The sequence below is a fragment of the Cupressus sempervirens genome, chromosome 10, assembly GCF_028749045.1.
Source record: "Cupressus sempervirens isolate cs-2001-9-10 chromosome 10, ASM2874904v1, whole genome shotgun sequence".
In the NCBI taxonomy this organism is placed as follows: domain Eukaryota; kingdom Viridiplantae; phylum Streptophyta; class Pinopsida; order Cupressales; family Cupressaceae; genus Cupressus; species Cupressus sempervirens.
The window spans coordinates 257,114,881-257,133,519 of NC_143127.1; the positions used below are offsets into that span (position 1 = coordinate 257,114,881).

Here is an 18,639-nt window from a genome sequence, read left to right on the forward strand (position 1 = left end):
TCCTATTGCTTTCTTACTTACAAGTTGTTGTTGAGGAGTACGTAAGAATGGATGGCCCTCAGCCGGTGTTCATTGGTAACAGAAGGTGAAGACATAGATGAGATTTTCCCTTTCTTTGAAGGCCTACCACTTTGCAACGGATAAGCAATACTTGTCCTCCCAGCAACTTTATCTGCTTGCTTTTGTTCGTTAAAGTATTTGTTCACAATGTGGTTTCGAAGGAGGGTTTTAGGTAGCTTTGCATTTACTCTCGGCTTCCTTGTACAAAATTTAATGCCTTTCTGAGGAATAAAGCATAAATGTGCTTTCACTCTGCTTTAGGAACTACTTGATTCCTCTTTGCAATGGCTGCAAATCCATACATAGGTGGTCGAAGTATTTCCACATATTTCCATAATGAGGAGCATCTGTCGATTTTGAAGTGGGGGCTTTTGGTGCCAGAATCGCTTGCAGCCATTCAAACTCAAAGTGTTGAAGCCTGAAATAAGAAGCCACAAAGCTCAACATTATTCAAAGATTAGAAGTATGGTAGCATATTTTAAAGCATAGCAAAATACAAAATGAAAAATCAGGAGGGACTGTGACCAAATTTTTAATTTAGAGTAAGATTGATCAATATGAACATTAAAAGGTTAAGAGTAATAGTAAGACAGAGTTTCCTATTCAGTGTTTAGGGAAGTTTATAAAGATTTCTAAATGTTATAACTATAAGACACAATAAAATTGCAAGTCTATAAATTAATAAAAAAATAGAATATAGGTGACAGTACGACACAATAATATTAAATTAAATAAATTGATACTAAATAATAATTAGTATGTAGACAAATATTTGTCTATGACTTCATGCACAGTAAGGACACACCAATCTGAACACCTAGGGCTGGGAAAAAAACTAAAACTGTTTGTAATCAGTAATCCAAGCACCTAGGATACTAATCGATAATCAAACAAATAAATAAAACACTCTGAGCACCATTTTCTATACATACCAGGTTTCAACTGTCAATCGAACTCGTTGTTGTAGAAAGACAAAGAGGCGAACAAGTTACAAAATCCTGAAACAAAACTCGGTGGTTGCAATGGAGTGGTGTGTGTCGTTATGGGAGGATGTTGTATTTGCCATCGTGGGAGGATGTGGTGTTTGCCGTCGCAGGAGGAATGATGTTCACTATTTGTCATTGTGGGAGAAAGAGTAACATATGCTTGTTACATTTTTAGATTTATACTTTCATTTGGTAGGAAAATGTTAAAAACAAATTTGGAAAAGTCAACATATTCGCAATTGCACCAAATTCGCTGCTAGGTCATTCCCAATTCGTACACAAAAAAGAATGACATCCTATATTCGCTACAAATTGACTAGGGTTCCACACATCAACTTTGCAGCGATTTTTGCAGAGGACAAGCGAATATGGTTCGATTTCGCATCAACTCCGACTACAGAGTGAACCGACTACCATTTTTGGCTTGGGGAGGGCGAATATGGTAATGTAGATTATTAGTTCTGTACATTATTTTGCTACCTACTGTAGAACCAGAATCAGTATGCAAAGAACATTAACAAATAAAGTAAACATTCACAAACCAAAAACTAAATTCACATATATGCTTAGACAAAGAAAGCAAACAAGAAGTGCAAACCTCACAAGAAAGAGCACTCCATGCTTTCTTGATTCTGTAGATGTGTCCTTTTGTTGTGGATGTATGCTCAAGATGCTCAAAAGCTGCTTCAATGGAGGTGGGTAATGGCAAATTGGTAGCTTTGTGAGCTCTCAATTTGGCATTATAAGGGTATGGTTGATGGCTTTGGTTCTCAAAATAGCATGGTAACTTTAGCTCAAAGATTGTTGATGAAATGGCTTGGGATGGGATTCAATTTATAGGCTAAGGGGTAGAGGGATGGAGGGCTTAGATGCAAGGATGGATGAAGGCTTAAGGAGGGCTAGGATGCACTCAAAGGAGAGCACATGGATTGTGCTTGTTTAGCACCAATGGGAAGGTGACACTTGTCACAAGGAGGATGAGTGTGAGAGGGTAGGGTAAAGGGTTGGTTAAAGTCATGATGAGTGGGGTTGAGTATGTAAGAGGGATGTAAGAGGAATGAGTGTGGAAGAGGGAAGAGTGTGGAAGATGGGTGTAAGAGTCATGAGTGGGCTTGTAAGAGTCTTTTATGTTTTGTAAGAGCACTCATGACTTAGTGGTTGGGTTTTTTTGAGGGGAGACTTTGGTTTGGATTAGGAAAGTCTTAAACTTGTTTAAGGAATGTGACAACATTAGGGGGTGGATTAGGCTTGGGTTTAGGATTAGATTAGGGATGTTAGAGATGTGCAAGTGGATGGCATTAATGAAGGTGGGTGAGTTAGTGGCTAAGCTTGGTTAGTATGGGTGGATGGGGTAGATTAGGCTAAATGGAGGATTAGAGATAGGTTAGGGGTTTTTGAATTTGAGGATTTCATTTATCAAATAGATTTATTTAATAAATGGGGATTTTTGGAATTAGATAGAAGAATAGGATTTAATTGATAAATAATAGATTATTTGATTTATCAATTAGGACTATAGATGATTAATTAAATTAATCAACTAGGGGATGACGAAGGATTAATTAAATATAAATTTAATTAATAATGCTTTTTTAGATAACTAAATAGGATTACTAAAATAGTGTAATCAAATTTAGGTGTCTACATTTTGCCCCTCTTTGACATAGTGTTGAGACAACACTATTTCAAAGAAGTTTGAATGAAGACGACATGAGGAAGATGTTTTAGCAACAAGGTTGCCCCAGTCTCGGATAAGAAGAGGAGAGACTAGACTTAGATGATGCCCCCTCAAGAAGGCGACGGGGAGAGAAATGAGGCTCGATGACTTCTTGAAAAGTACAAGAATTTGAGGCGAGCTAAGACGCAGGTTGGCGAAGAGAAGGGGCTGAATTAGCTCAAACTCTCACTACGGGAGAATGATAAAGGGAAATCAGAGGCACAATAGTAAAGCAAGCTTAAGACTTTCCAAGATTGGGGGGGGGAGATGGAGGAGCGGAGCGCTATAAAAGGAATCCATTGAAGCTTTTTGAGCGGGGGGATACTTCAAAGAGAAGTACCACCATGTAGTTGAGCACTAGATTTGCTATAGGACTGTTGGTTAATTGCCAAGGTTACCAAGAACATCAAGGCCTTTTCACCAACTATCCAGAGGACTGACGAACTGACTCAAAACAAACACACAAGGATTGCCCCAGTATCACACATGAATCCCAGAGGAAGCAGCGTGGAAACGACACTAGGTAACTCACAAGCAGAAAAAGAAAACAAGCAAAAGACCTTATCAAGACCTTACGCTCTAATTGCCCCATTCGCAGCATAACATGATATGGAAGATCATGGCAACCTTGAGGAGGGAACAAGGAGATTGCTTGAAAAAGATATTTCAAGACCCAAAAGGGAAGATCCCAAATCAAAAGAAAGTGAAAATCCAAAAGAGAACTGTTTGCCAACGAGATGGGTAGGACGAGGTACTAACGGACCAAGATCAGACATGAGGAAAGCTATATCCTACAAAAATCTATCAGAGAGCACCTAAGCTGATGGATCTGGATGAGTGATGCGTCTGGCAAGCTGAACTAAGAAGGATAACACTTTGGTGATAGGAGATCTAGCTAAAGGATGCATTGGAATATCTAACCAAGGTGTGCGATGTGTGCAAGATGTTGACCAAGGATGAACTAATACGAAAGCTGGATAGATACAATGATACTAAGCTAAAGAGGATGTACAAGCTGACAGACCAAGATATGTTACAAATGTACAAGTTTGTTCATGTTTTGGTTTTTTGTGAGATGGAAATGTTTGTGAAGGATGGGGTGTCTATAATAGTTGATAGGTGGATAGGTAGATGGTTTGTGAAAAGTTTTTAAGGAAAATGGGATTCTGTGTGTGCATGTGATAGGATACAAGCTAGGATACAAGATCATTTACAAGATGGAATATGGTACAAGCTTTGGACAAGATTCGAATATATACAAGGTATGGTACAAGATTTACAAGGTATAATACAAGCTTTGGTACAAGATTTACAAGCTGTACAGGAGGTATTGACAAGCTCCATCAGATTTTGGATATTTGATTGGAACACCAAGGGAACAAGCAGGTGTTTTATGGGATGGTGGGTGGATGGATGAGGGATAGGATAGTGATAGATAATGGATTAGTCTTTAGCACACAAGGCGCTTGAATTACCAGGTTTTCACCAAGGTACCTATCCAAGGCGCTTGAATTGCCGAGTTTTCACCATTGGACGCTTATTTCTCTTTACTATTTTTTTTTTTTGTATTTTTTCAAAAGCTGGGTATACCAAGGATCTTCAAGCATAGAACTTCTTGAGATGAATGATGTTAGTGGGATCATTCAAGAGTTCTCCTTCTGGTGTAGATAATTGATAGGCTCCGGAGCCAAAGGAGGCAGTAACCACATAGGGACCAAGCCATGTAGGTTCAAACTTGCCTTTCTTTTCTCGATCTGCTTGGACTTTCATATTTTCTTTGAGGACCATGTCACCTGGCTGAAAGTGTCGTGGGAGCACCTTCTTGTTGAAATTCCTTTTGAGACGAGTTTGATAGACTGTGAGATGGTCATAGGCTTGTTGTCTCTTCTCGTCTAAGAGATCTAGTTGGGTGAGTCGAGCTACTCTGTATTCTTCATCTGAGATTTGCCCTCGCAAAGATATGCGTAGTGAGGGAAGTTCAACTTCTATAGGTAATACCGCTTCGACACCATAGACTAGGGAGTATGGAGTTGTGCTTGTGGATGTACGGAAGGAAGTTCGATAGGCCCATAGAGCCGGATTTATTTGAAGGTGCCAATCACGGCCGGAATCATTGACAACTTTCTTTAGGATTTTGAGGAGGGTTTTATTAGTTGCCTCTGCCTGGCCGTTACCTTGTGGGAAATATGGGCTAGAAAAGCGGTGATGGATGCGGAGGGAAGTGCATAATTCTTCCATGTTGAGATTTTCAAAATTACCTCCGTGGTCAGTGAAGATGGTGGATGGGATGCCGAAGCGGCAAACAATGTGGTACAAGATGAACTTGGAGACTTGAACTCCTGTAGCTGAGACTAGGGGGACTGCTTCCACCCACTTAGTGAAATAGTCTGTAGCTGTTATTATCCATTTATGTCCATCAGATGAGAGAGGTGTGATAGTTCCAACTAGATCAAGGCCCCAACAAGCAAAAGGCCAAGGTGGTGCAATAGGCTGTAGATCCTGTGCTGGAGCGTGCACAAGATTTGCATGCTGCTGACATGGGAGACACTTTTTGACAAAGTCACAAGAGTCTTCTTCAATGGTAGGCCAATAGTAGCCTGCTCTAAGGATTTGTCGTGCTAGGACAATACCACTCGTGTGGGCACCGCAAAGTCCGGAATGTACTTCTTTTAATGCCATCGCGGCCTCATTTTCATCTAAACATCGAGAGAGAGTATCGTGATAACCCCGACGATATAGGGTATTGGCTATGATAACATAGCGGGATGATTTTCGGATGAGGTTCTGGCGTTGGGTACGTGTGAGGTGAGGGGATATGATACCATCGTTAAGGTAAGCGTGAATTTCATGGTACCAAGGGGATTGGGGACCAACCAAGATACAAACACGGTTTGAATCCTCATTCGCATAGGCAGGTGTGAGGAGCTGCTCAACTAAAAACTCATACTGCGTAGCTTCTTGGGGAATTTCCAAGAGCGAGCCGATAGTGGCCATGGCATCTGCTGCTTTGTTCTGCATTCGAGGCACTTGTGTAAACTAAAGCTTTGTAAAATGCTGGGTCAGCTGATCAACTAGCTCTTTGTAGGGTAATAGCTTTTCATCTTTGGTTTGATATTCATTTAAGACTTGTTTGATGATGAGCTGGGAATCGCCAAAGATTTCTAACTCAGTGATATTCCATTCTGCAGCTATCTTTAATCCTGCTACAAGAGCTTCATATTCTGCTATATTGTTGGTGCTAGGGAATTGTAGCTTGAAGGCTTTTGGAATGTAATCTCCTTGAGGTGTAACTAATAATATTCCTGCCCCTGATCCATGAGAGGTGTATGAGCCATCAAAATAAAGCTTCCATGGGGGCTGTTCTTCAATTAGGCAGATATGCTCATCTGGAAATTCTGTGAGCAAAGGATATGCATCTACTAGAGGTGCATCAGCTAGGTGATCTGCTATAGCTTGCCCTTTGATTGCCTTTCTGTCCACATACTGGATGTCAAACTCACTTAATAGCATAACCCATTTGGCCAAACGGCCTGTAAGTGCTGTTCTGGAGAGCATATACTTGAGAGGGTCAATCTTGGAGACTAGTTGGATGGTATGACTTAGCATGTAGTGGCGAAGCTTTTGAGTTGAGAAAACAACTGCCAAACAAGCTTTTTCCATAGGAGTGTAATTGATTTCATAACCAACTAGGGTTCTACTGATATAGTAGATGGCTCTCTCTCTGCTATAATCATCATGTTGTGCTAGAAGTGCCCCTAGAGCAGTAGGTGTTGCTGATATATACAAGATCAAGGGACGACCAGGAACTGGTGGAACCAAGATAGGGGGATTGGTGAGATACTGCTTGAGCTGATCGAAGCTGCGCTGACATAAAAGATCCCACTTGAAGTTCTCATTCTTCTTTAGCAAGTGTGAAAATGGTGTACACTTATCTGCAAGTTGGGAGATGAAGCGCCGGACAGATTGAAGTTTTCCCTGAAGAGAGCGAAGCTGTCGCAGTGTCTGGGGAGGAGGCATGTCTAAGATAGCCTTGACCTTTTTGGGGTCGATCTCTATACCTCGTTTAGAAACTATGAAGCCTAGAAGTTTGCCAGATGTGACCCCAAAGACACACTTCTTGGGATTTAGCATGAGATGATATTGGGCCAATCTATCAAAGACTTTCTCCAGGTCAGCAAGATGATCCATGAAGGTGTGAGATTTGACTAGGATATCGTCCACATAATCCTCCAAAATGCTATGGATAAGATCATGGAAAATGGCTGTCATAGCTCTTTGATAGGTAGCCCCAGCATTCTTTAGGCCAAAAGGCATCATGGTGTAGCAAAAGGTTCCCCAAGGGGTAGTGAATGCTGTCTTATGTTGGTCCTCTTCTGCAATCTTGATCTGATTATACCCAGAAAATCCATCCATAAGGGACAAAATTTCATGTCCAGCTGTAAGATCTACAATCATATCTATGTTGGGCAAGGGAAAATCATCCTTTGGACAAGCTTTGTTAAGATCTCTAAAATCAGTGCAGATTCTGATGTCACCGGAAGGCTTAGTGACAGGGACCATGTTGGAGATCCATTCTGAGTAGTCGATAGGTCGGATAACCTTAGCAGCTAACATTCTCTCTAGTTCAGCTTTGACTAGTAATGCCACCTTGGGGTGCATTTTTCTAAGCTTTTGTCTGACGGGCTTGATCTTTGGATCGACTGCAAGATGATGAACTACAAGCTTTGGATCAAGTCCTAGCATGTCCTGATATGACCATGCAAATCGGCCAATGTTCTCTCGTAAAACCTCAAAGAGGAGGTCAGCTTGGTCTTGTGATAGGGATGCAGCAATGTGAACAATTCTAGGGATCTCTGAAGAACCAATGTTGACTTCTCTAGTATCCTCTATTAGAATAGAAGACACCTCTGGTCGATTATCTTGAGGAGGCAATACTAAATCCTCATGTTCTACTTGTGGCTCTGGATTTTCTTGCTGAGGGGTTCTCTTCACTGCCTTAGCTAGTCCCAGATTTACCTTAGTTCCAGTTTTGGGTGTATCGAAACTAGGTTGGGGATTTTCTCCAAAATACCCCTTGGGATCTAGCTTGTAGATGTAGGCAGAATCTGGCTTTGTCTTCTTATGAGGAGTTTCGGCTCCCATGAATCTTAGAAGCGCTTCCTCTGATGCAAACTCATCAATATGTATGACACTTGGTTGGTCCCAATCTATGAGTTGTGGATGAGCAAGTGGTAGGTCAATGAGATGGATGGATAGTTCTCGGAGAACAGAGTCTCCTAGGAAGATTTGGTCTGGGATATCGTCGTAGGCTCTCTTTTCAACTTCCTCAGGGATGTCTTCGATTTCGACAAGGTCACGGTGGATGTTCGAAAAAGCGTGACCGTTCTCGTTGGTGCCCCCAGTTGTGGGTATGCCAAAGCCAAGACCTGACTTTATTTCCCAATCATGTGCTTCGATGGGACATTGCATGCCCCTTTCTTCTGGTCCTAGTCCACCTCCTTGATAGTTCCATTTTTCAGTGACGAGCTTATGTTGTTGGGGATACTTCTGGCTGAAGTGATCAAGGCGTGCTTGATTTCTTGGAGGTGCATCCTTATGTAGCCAATTGTTGATATCTGGAGTGAGCTCCTCATGAAGAGGGGTTTTTGAGGACACAAAGGTGGTTGGGCCAAACTGTTTGTATCGAGGAGGTGGAATCTCCTTAGCTTTGTGATATGTTGGCCGTCCATGGGTATGTGGATCAAGTGGGATTGCTCCGACAGCAAATGCATCTGATAGACTATATTCTCCACATCCTTTGTTGTTGATCTTTACAGTAGATAGGGTGGAGGCAAGGATGGTTTCTGTGTCATTACAAGTGTGGGATGAGCTGGCGATGGCTGTGCCGATGTCTATTCCAGGGCAATGGTTTGTATATGAAGCTTCAACCGCATTGCAGTAAGCAAAGGGTTCTGGATCGGCATGGATAGTTACCTCAGTGCCTTGATGCGGAAATTTGATGCACTGATGGTAGATGGATGGAACGGCCTTCATAGCATGAATCCATGGGCGACCGAGGAGGATGTTAAATGGTAGGTTTAGATCAACAACATGGCAAACTGTCTCTTGAATGACTGGCCCAACCTTGATTGGTAGCAAAATAGTCCCTTCTATGGTCCTTTCCAAGTTGTCATAAGCTTTGATGGTGATAACCTCACTGATCACATCTGCCTCAATATACCCAGCTTGTTTTATGAATTTTAGGGTGCAAATGTTCAAGGCTGATCCATTATCTATCATTACTCTTTTCACGGCAAAATTGGATACCATGATGGCTATGCGAAGCGGAAGGGTGTGATCTGGCTCAACTGCGGGTATGTCGGTGGGTTTGAAAGATAGGGCACATGAGGATGAAAGGTGTCCAACAAGATTACGAAAATCAGTAGCATTGATATCAGAAGGGACACGGGATTCTATGAGAGCACTGTCAAGGATGTCTTTGTACACAGGACTAGTGCGGAGAAGGTCTAAAATGGATATTTGGGCTGGCATGTTCCCAAGGTGTTCCAAAATATTGTACCGGCTTTTTGATGGAGCTAATGGTGTTGATGAAACTAGTGGGCCTGCGATGTTAAATCGCGCTCTTCGAGTGGTGACCGCACACTCATTGTCTGGTCCTCGGATACTGATAACATTGACAGAAGGCTCTTTCTCAGATATACAACCTATAAGGCTACCATAGTCTATATAGGATGAAGTGTGGTCATTGTTCTTCCCATGCTGTTGGTTTGGCTGGCGGTTGTTGGTGTTGTTTTGGATAGGTGCTTTTCCAGGATTTTGGTTGTTGTGTGGAGGAAAAGCATTTTGATAAATCTGTAAGCCTGCATTGGGAGAGGTTTGGGCACCAACAGTGATTTCCTTCCGATCAATGAGGTCTTGCACATAGTCTTTCAGTTTCATGCATCTGAGGGTGGTGTGATCGTTTACCCTATGGAACTTGCAATACTCATTGTCTTTGTACCATGCAGCTTTGGATTGGCTTGGATCAATTTGCTGGGTAGGAGGAAATTTGATGAGGTTTTCCTTAGCCAATTTCTCAAAAATAACATCCAATGGCTCACCAAGGGGTGTATAGTTTCTAGGTGCAGGTTGGAATCTGGGCTTTTGCCCTGCAGCTACATTGATGGCATTAGCTTGATTGTTAGACCCTTGAAAGTTGGGTCTTGTATTGTGGTTTTGATAGCTTTGGTTATTTCGTTGTTGGTAATTGGTAGCTTGTAGGTTGTTTGTTTGATATGGTGGGTTAGACTGGTTTTGAGAAGGACCAATGATATTCACATGTCTGGTGTCAGTAACCCCATCTGTTGCAACATGCTTGTTTTTGTTCCAATACCTAGACTTGTCATTGGAATGTGATTGATTTTGGTTGGCCTCTTTGTAAATCTTTACCACACCATCTTTGATGAGTCCTTGCTCAAGGATCATTCCTTTCTCTTTGATATCCTTATAGGTCTGCAAACAGTTCATGGTCATGTGGTGAGCCAAGCTGGGATGTGCATTATCAATAAACATTTTCACCACATGGCGTTCTGGCAAGGTGCAGGATATGCGGGTGGTAAGGGTTTGCCATCTTTGCAGGTATTCGGCAAGGCTTTCTCCACCTTTTTGCTTGGTGTGGACAAGATCAACTATTGATAGCTCTGTTTCAACAAGATGGGCATATTGGGCTACAAATGCCTCAGATAATTTAGCAAAGTTTTTAATTGTGCCATAGGGGATTCTATAAAACCATTCAAGAGCTGGTCCAGCCAAGCTTTTGGGAAAAAGGCGCAAGAGGAAGACATCATTGTATGCCACGTCCTGGCAATGCATGTAAAATTCTTTGATATGTGTGACAGGGTCTCCTTTTCCTCTGAATTTGTCAAATTTAGGTACCTCAAAGTGTTTGGGAAATGGTGTCATGGTAATGGCTCTGTCAAATGGGTAAGGACACACATTCTCAAACTTGAATGTCTTTGGATCATTCCCTTCTTGGATGGCTTTCAGAGTTGTCTTCATTTGCTCCCACTCTGAATTGATAGGTGATGGTTGGGGTGCCCCCAATGTAGGAGTGCCTTGAGGTAGGTATGTGCTGGATGGGGCCATTGAATATGGATGGTTATGAGGGATTTGCTGATAGGGATTGTACATTATTTGGGCAGCTGCATGGTGGATGACGGGTTGTTGAGGGGGAGGTGGCGCATATTGCTGCATGTGCTGCGAGGCTGGCTGTGGGGTAAATGGGTTGCTTTGTGGAGGTAAGGTATAAGATGGTTGTGAGGCTTGGGGAAAGGATCGGAGGGCTTGTGGGGTTTGACCAATATATGTGGGTTGTGCCCCCATTTGGGATGGCATCTGCAAATAATTGGTGGTTGGCTGGGGTGGTGGATTACCTCCTAGAAGTGGCATTGAAAAGTAGTTGGTAATTGGAGGTAATGGATTAGTTGGTGGTGGAGGTGGTGGGAATTGAAAGCTTGGGAATGGAACTGATGGGGTTTGATAGCTTTGTGGTTGGATTTGGAAACTTGGTAGAGTGGTGGTGGGAGCTAGGGTCACTTGGGAGCTTGGTAGAAGATTGGCAGTAGCTTGTGGGTTTTGATAGCTTTGTGGAGTGAAGGTAGTAGCTTGTGGATTTGTGGCTGGTGGTATTGAGCTCCCAAGACCTAATGGAAATGATGGGATTGTGCTTTGGGCTGTGGTGAACAAGCTGGGGGCAATGAAAGGTTGATTACTTGGCCCCATGGGTGGCATCCCTGTTGTATATTGCTGAGGTTGGCCAAAGATGCTAGCACTGATTTGGGAGATGGGTGGATTGGGAAGGCTAGGTTAGGGAGCATCAGCAATAGTGAAGGGGGTGAACGGTGAGGTGTTTTGGGTAAAGGGGGTTTGGAGCGAAGAGGTATGAACCAAGGATGGAGTGGTGGTGGCTGGGTTGGCTTGCGGCATGGAGATTTCAACTTAGGTGGATGATGGTATGTTTGCGTCTGTTGGGTCATATGGATTGGTTGGAGGCTCTTCTTTTGGAATAAATTGAGGATAATTTGGATCATAAGAGCCTATGGGTGGTGGCAGCTGCCCAAACAATGGGTGAGATGGATCTGATAATGGAGGGGGTCTTCCAAAGTCAAAGGTTCCTACATTGTCCGTTCGAAAATTAGCCATGATTGTCTCTTTGTTTTTGTCTATAATGGCGTTTACCAATACTGCATTTCCTGGTTGGTTCATGAAAGCTTCAATGTCAGTTGGTGATGGCATAGCTGGCTCTGGGCTAAAGGATGGCTGAGTGCTCAAGGGGGGTGAGGCTGTTCGATCTAAATGATAGGGCTCCATTGTTTCTTTCTTCTTGGCTAAGCGAGTGACGGGTGGCATGAAAAATGCTCCTAGGGATGAGATGCAATAATGCTGATGGATGCAAAAAGGGGGAAGGCTTTTCTATGCAAATGATTTCTTAGGTTGAGGCAAAGCTATATGACAAAACCTAAGGAGGATTGGGTTGGGGATTCTAACTTCAAAGATATGTTGTCAAAGCACAAAAGGTCTGCTTTCCTATGTGCAAGCTTGGTGGTGATTGTGTCAACTTAAGGATAGACTGATGATCCTTTAGGAAGAACACGAGATTGACCATTTGTGAATCCCAACCTTTAGCTCAAGGTGATGAGGGATAACAAGTGACAAAGCTAGATTACCCTAGACAAAGCTATGTCAAAGGGATAACCTTGGTGAGATTGGTGGATTTGGAAGATTTTAGGAATGGCAAACTTTTAGCAAGGTGACAACAATTTTGAAAGCTTAGATATGCAGAATTTCGATTACTGGCTAGATGGTATGATTCTAAATGATATGGATGAGCTAATAATGCTTAAGGGGATAACCTAAGATGGCTGGCTTTTCTACAAAGATGACTCTAAAGTGAAGCTTATCCAAGAAGATGTGGAGAAACAAGGGTGTCTAATCATAGAAATCATGCCTAGTTGGTAAGGCATAAGCAGGATTAACTCCTGGATGTTGGCTAAATTTGATGGTGCTCTCTAACCAGGCCTCTTGAAGTGCTTCGTCGGTAGCTTTGTCCTCTGCTTTGTGGAGTTTGGAAATTCGTGGGCTTGGTGTTATTTCTTTTCTCTTGGCTGAAAGTTCTTGGTATGCTAGAGATGGCTTGAGTTTGACCTTGTGAAACTTCTGTTTGGGTTTGGGTTGTTCTGACATAAATTCCTGAATCTGCTTGGCTTTGGAAAAAATCTCAGTTGTTTTGCTTCAACTTGTTCAACTTCCAAAATAGGCAGTGACTACGCTAAGTGTGCCCTAAGCTAGGATTGACCAAGTTTGGCAAACATTCATTCAACAAGTAAAATAAAAACAAGCAATAGATAGGAACACCCAGATAGAAGTTTGTGGTTCTCAGAATGTGATACTTGCGCCAAGGAGTGTGTATGTTCTACAAATGTTTCGATCAGTCACTCCAAACACATTAACATCCTAGATGGTTTTCTGCAAGGCTGACAATTGGTTTAGCTAGGGAGTCCTCGATATACGCAAGGTACGTGAGGCCCAAATCCGTAGATGAGACCAAAAGGATGTCACACAGCCGAGAGGAGCGGTAACCCACTTCTCCTCTTTCACTTCTCAAAGGTATAAAGTTCCTTGAGGCTTAGCCCGAATGACAAAATCTTGATCCCAAGAGAGGTGTCTTTCGATTCACCTCCCGATTCTTATACTCCGCCGGAGCGCTGGAGTTGAGGTCGTCCAAGGGGTGATGAAATCCCCAAGCAGGCCTCCTAAAAAGAAACAAGGTTTTGGATCCTAATCTTATGCACCCAAGATGGCCTCGAAAGACGACAAGGGGAGAGAAGACTCGGATGACCTTGGGCTAAAAAACACGCTTGTTCTTTTACCAACTGACTCTTATGTGTGCTAATCTAGACTTTGCAAGCACTCATGTTTAAGAGACAATGTTCAATTCCAACTTGAAGCACCAACAAAAGTAAATCGATCGAAGAATGCAAACAATAAGAAGAGTTAGGGTCAACAAAAGCAAACTCGCGCGCCCGGAGGCCCTCCACGTCAAGTATCGATTAATTTTCTTTAAGGCATTCAAGATTGAGTGTGAGTTTGTTTTAAGCCCAAAACAAAAGTGTGTGAGATTCGATTTCAAGCGCGCGCCCGGAGGCTCTCCACGTCAGTTGTTGTTCAATTTTAGTGCCCAAACTTGAAGTGTGATCGATTTAATCTAGAGTTTTGGCCATTTAAGAATTTTGATAAAGTTAAAGCAAACGTTCAAAGACCAAGTGAGTGAGTTAGATTGTGGAACATTTAACACCTTTTTCAAGTAGACCCATCCCCATAAATGGCGCTGAGATTGCAACCAATGGTTAATATTTGATGGGTGATTAGAAAAGAGGTGAGTCCAAGGAACTACTCAAATTGATTTTTGTAAATTTGTATTTTAACTTAACAAAGTTTCTTAAATGTCCAAAAATCAAACTTTACCTAGATTGCATGTGAAAAAGAGATTTGTTTTGTTCAATTGAGCCTTGGCATTCAAGATTGGATTTTTTGTTTTAAGCATGCATTCCAAAGAAAGTTGATTTTAATCCATGACATTCAAGAGTGTGTTTTGAGCAACATTCATTCAATGGAAAATGTGTTTAACCATTCAAGTTCATTTTTTTTTTTAGCAACATGCATTCAAAGACAAATGGTTAAACATTCAAGTTCATTTTTTAGCAACATGAAAACCTACAAGAAACATGGTTAGTGGTTCCATATGTGCTCCAACCTGCAATGAGACAAAAAAAGCAATTTAGTTAGTTAGCCAAAATCTTCAAAAATGAGAGCTTAACTATGGGAAAATTTTTTTTTTACTTTTTTTGTTGTTTTTTCTACGCGTAAAAATGCTTAAAATGGTCTAAATCCTACGGAACCACTAAAAGTCAAATTTTGATTTATACTCTTTTTTTTTTTTTTTTTTTTAGCTACAAAGTGCAGAAATAATAAAGCAGAAATGGAACATAAGCAAGCAGAGAAGACAGTCTGTCAAAATATGAAGACGCTGAAATATAGAGACGCCAAAATACGAAGAGGACAAAATAGATTTGCAGCACGGAACACAGGTGAGACGCCGATTTGCGCAGATGCGGATTTTCACAAACGACGATTTTTGCAGACGCGGATTTTCGCAGATGTCGATTTTCGCAGACGCGGATTTTCGCAGATGTCGATTTGCGCAGACGCGGATTTTCGCAGACAGAACAGGTTGCAGACACCAAAACTGCGCCAAAAAAAAGCTGAAAAATGCGATTTTTTTTTTTTTTTTTTAGATGGTATTTCTTCTTCCTAAGTGCGTTCTTTAACTTGCAAAAACAAGCAAAACACCCTCACAACACACTCAAACAACAACAAACATTAGATGGTTAGAAAAATGACATATAGATGAAAATAGATGATTAAATGACCCATAGTGGGGTCCCACTGGGCGTGCCAAAATGTAGAACCAGAATCAGTATGCAAAGAACATTAACAAATAAAGTAAACATTCACAAACCAAAAACTAAATTCACATATATGCTTAGACAAAGAAAGCAAACAAGAAGTGCAAACCTCACAAGAAAGAGCACTCCATGCTTTCTTGATTCTGTAGATGTGTCCTTTTGTTGTGGATGTATGCTCAAGATGCTCAAAAGCTGCTTCAATGGAGGTGGGTAATGGCAAATTGGTAGCTTTGTGAGCTCTCAATTTGGCATTATAAGGGTATGGTTGATGGCTTTGGTTCTCAAAATAGCATGGTAACTTTAGCTCAAAGATTGTTGATGAAATGGCTTGGGATGGGATTCAATTTATAGGCTAAGGGGTAGAGGGATGGAGGGCTTAGATGCAAAGATGGATGAAGGCTTAAGGAGGGCACAAAGGAGAGCACATGGATTGTGCTTGTTTAGCACCAATGGGAAGGTGACACTTGTCACAAGGAGGATGAGTGTGAGAGGGTAGGGTAAAGGGTTGGTTAAAGTCATGATGAGTGGAGTTGAGTATGTAAGAGGGATGTAAGAGGAATGAGTGTGGAAGAGGGAAGAGTGTGGAAGATGGGTGTAAGAGTCATGAGTGGGCTTGTAAGAGTCTTTTATGTTTTGTAAGAGCACTCATGACTTAGTGGTTGGGTTTTTTTGAGGGGAGACTTTGGTTTGGATTAGGAAAGTCTTAAACTTGTTTAAGGAATGTGACAACATTAGGGGGTGGATTAGGCTTGGGTTTAGGATTAGATTAGGGATGTTAGAGATGTGCAAGTGGATGGCATTAATGAGGGTGGGTGAGTTAGTGGCTAAGCTTGGTTAGTATGGGTGGATGGGGTAGATTAGGCTAAATGGAGGATTAGAGATAGGTTAGGGGTTTTTGAATTTGAGGATTTCATTTATCAAATAGATTTATTTAATAAATGGGGATTTTTGGAATTAGATAGAAGAATAGGATTTAATTGATAAATAATAGATTATTTGATTTATCAATTAGGACTATAGATGATTAATTAAATTAATCAACTAGGGGATGACAAAGGATTAATTAAATAGAAATTTAATTAATAATGCCTTTTTAGATAACTAAATAGGATTACTAAAATAGTGTAATCAAATTTAGGTGTCTACACCTACATCATCTGATATGGATGGTGATGATGATATTTTTGAAGACCCCATATTATTTTTTTATCAATGAGAGCTGATTGTTGACATTTGACATTAGTATATATCATGACATTCAAGTTTGACCATTATTTGACTATGCATATGGTGGTTTAGTTTACTAGTTTAGTATATAATATAAGATGCTATATGTGGTGTATTTTGAACTCAAACACTAATGCAAGTATTTAAATTTCCCGATTTCTATATCTTTTTGTACTAAGTTGCAGGTTCAGATTCAAAGATCTTGTTTGCTGGTTCGGCAATTTTTTTGTGGGAGTTTGGGCTCGTTAGTACAAAAAAATGTAACATTTATAAGTATTATATGTATAAGTATTATAATACATATCTATACATATATTATTATATGCATATATATGCAACTATATTATAATAAAATAATATATACATACATTATACTTTGAAGTATTTTAATTTTAATTTTATTAATTATATTGTAGTTGCAAATATATTATTTAAAATTTAAATATATGTATTTTGAGGTGGAGGCAATCATGTATTATAGTTGTAAATATATTATTTTTCAAACAAGTACTATTTTCTAAAATATTTTATGCAAAGATTTTGCAGTTTAATATATTTTGTCAAACCCACACGCAAACTGGACTGGTAACTGGATTGGGCCTAGCATGAAGCAAACCAAATAATATAGTAAAAATATGGATGAGCCCAAAATGAACTCAACTACAATTTTTTTTTGACTTAACCTTGAACTGAATCCTCGAACCTGAACCCAAACTATTACCAGGACTGGTAACTTAGCTCCTGACCCTTAAAAATGATAACCATTTATTTTAGCCTCTGCTGGAATACACAAGGGACCAAGCAGTCCAAGTATGAAAAAAACAGGAAAGATTTTTGTGGCTTGGAATTTAAAAAATTGTTTATATCTTCCCATGATGAAGAAATGCCACTGTAAACTGAGAGGGGATCAAGACCCATACCACAATTGGCAAGATAATCCACTTCTGCGCTGAATGCTCTTCAACAATGAGAGAATATTACTACCTTGAACTGCTGGCTGATGGGAAATGATTCCTGCAAAAGCCTCTGAAGTTGTCAAGGGGGCAGAAGGCTTTTCTTAAGGGCATTGATTGCTATTAGGGGGTCTGCTTACACTATTAATTGTTTTTCCCTTAATGAGGGTGCCAGAGATGGCCCTACAACTATACCTTCCTATTCCACTATTTGTACAATGACCTGGAAGTAGGAAATCTCCATGAATAAAGCTGCCATCCTTGTGAGTATTAAATCCTGTGTCTGCAGTCCCAAATTTCCCTGAGAAATCCATCAAAATTCAATTTTATATAAGCAAGAGGCAGGGAACTTGTATCCAATTTTGCAACCGAATCTCTCTTCTTGTCTCTTGTAGGGTAGGACAGGGATTTATTACTTTCTAATTGCTTGACTCTTAACCATTTAATGGGATATTTACAATAATTTTTTTCCTATTTTGTTTTTATCTTAATTCTTTGCAGGAGATATTTAAATTCTCTTCCTGTAAGCCAGTTATTTGAAACCTCTTTTGTTTATGTATCTTGTTTTTCCTTACATCAACCTCAATTGCTTTTCCCAAATGTGAGTTAACATTGCTAACAATTGCTCTTCATTTAGAACTAATATATTTGATTTGCGATTTCCCGAGTATTCCTCAAATTTGCTCTTCATTTAGATCTAATATATTTTTATTTTCCATTACCTGTATCTTATAAATTTTTTAAAAGCTTTCTGTAATTATTATTTCTTCCAGCTATTTATTATGATAAGGTTTCATACTCAGCTTTGTTTCTTTGCCTAGAGAAAATTGTACAAGTTACATAGTCCAAATTTAGTTAGGAAATGTTCGACTAGCAGGCAGCTAACTTCAAAAGGTCTCTAATTACTCTGGAGTCCTACTAGCCTTCCATTATTGTTATTAGAATGATAAAAGGCCAAGTGTATAAGAATTTAAAACGAATTAAAGTTGGAGAGATCTTTTGAGTCACCCTTACTATTTTAGATCAATAAAGTGATGGTCTCTTATATCAAGAAAACAAAGTTCATAAATTTAAATGGAGAGATCAAGTACATTTGTTTTAAATTATTTTGGCCATTTGCAGAATGAACCTGGGTCTACACTTATGGATAACAGCCTGAAGAATGAACTCAAACCGAGACATATATAAGCATA

At 40.4% G+C, this 18,639-nt stretch overlaps 1 protein-coding gene across 1 annotated transcript in view; it reads left to right on the forward strand.

The window, feature by feature from the left end:
• ALDH12A1 (aldehyde dehydrogenase 12A1) overlaps positions 1-18,639 on the forward strand; it is a 187,432-nt gene that overhangs the window by 20,489 nt on the left and 148,304 nt on the right. The gene's annotated exons all lie outside the window — the stretch shown is intronic.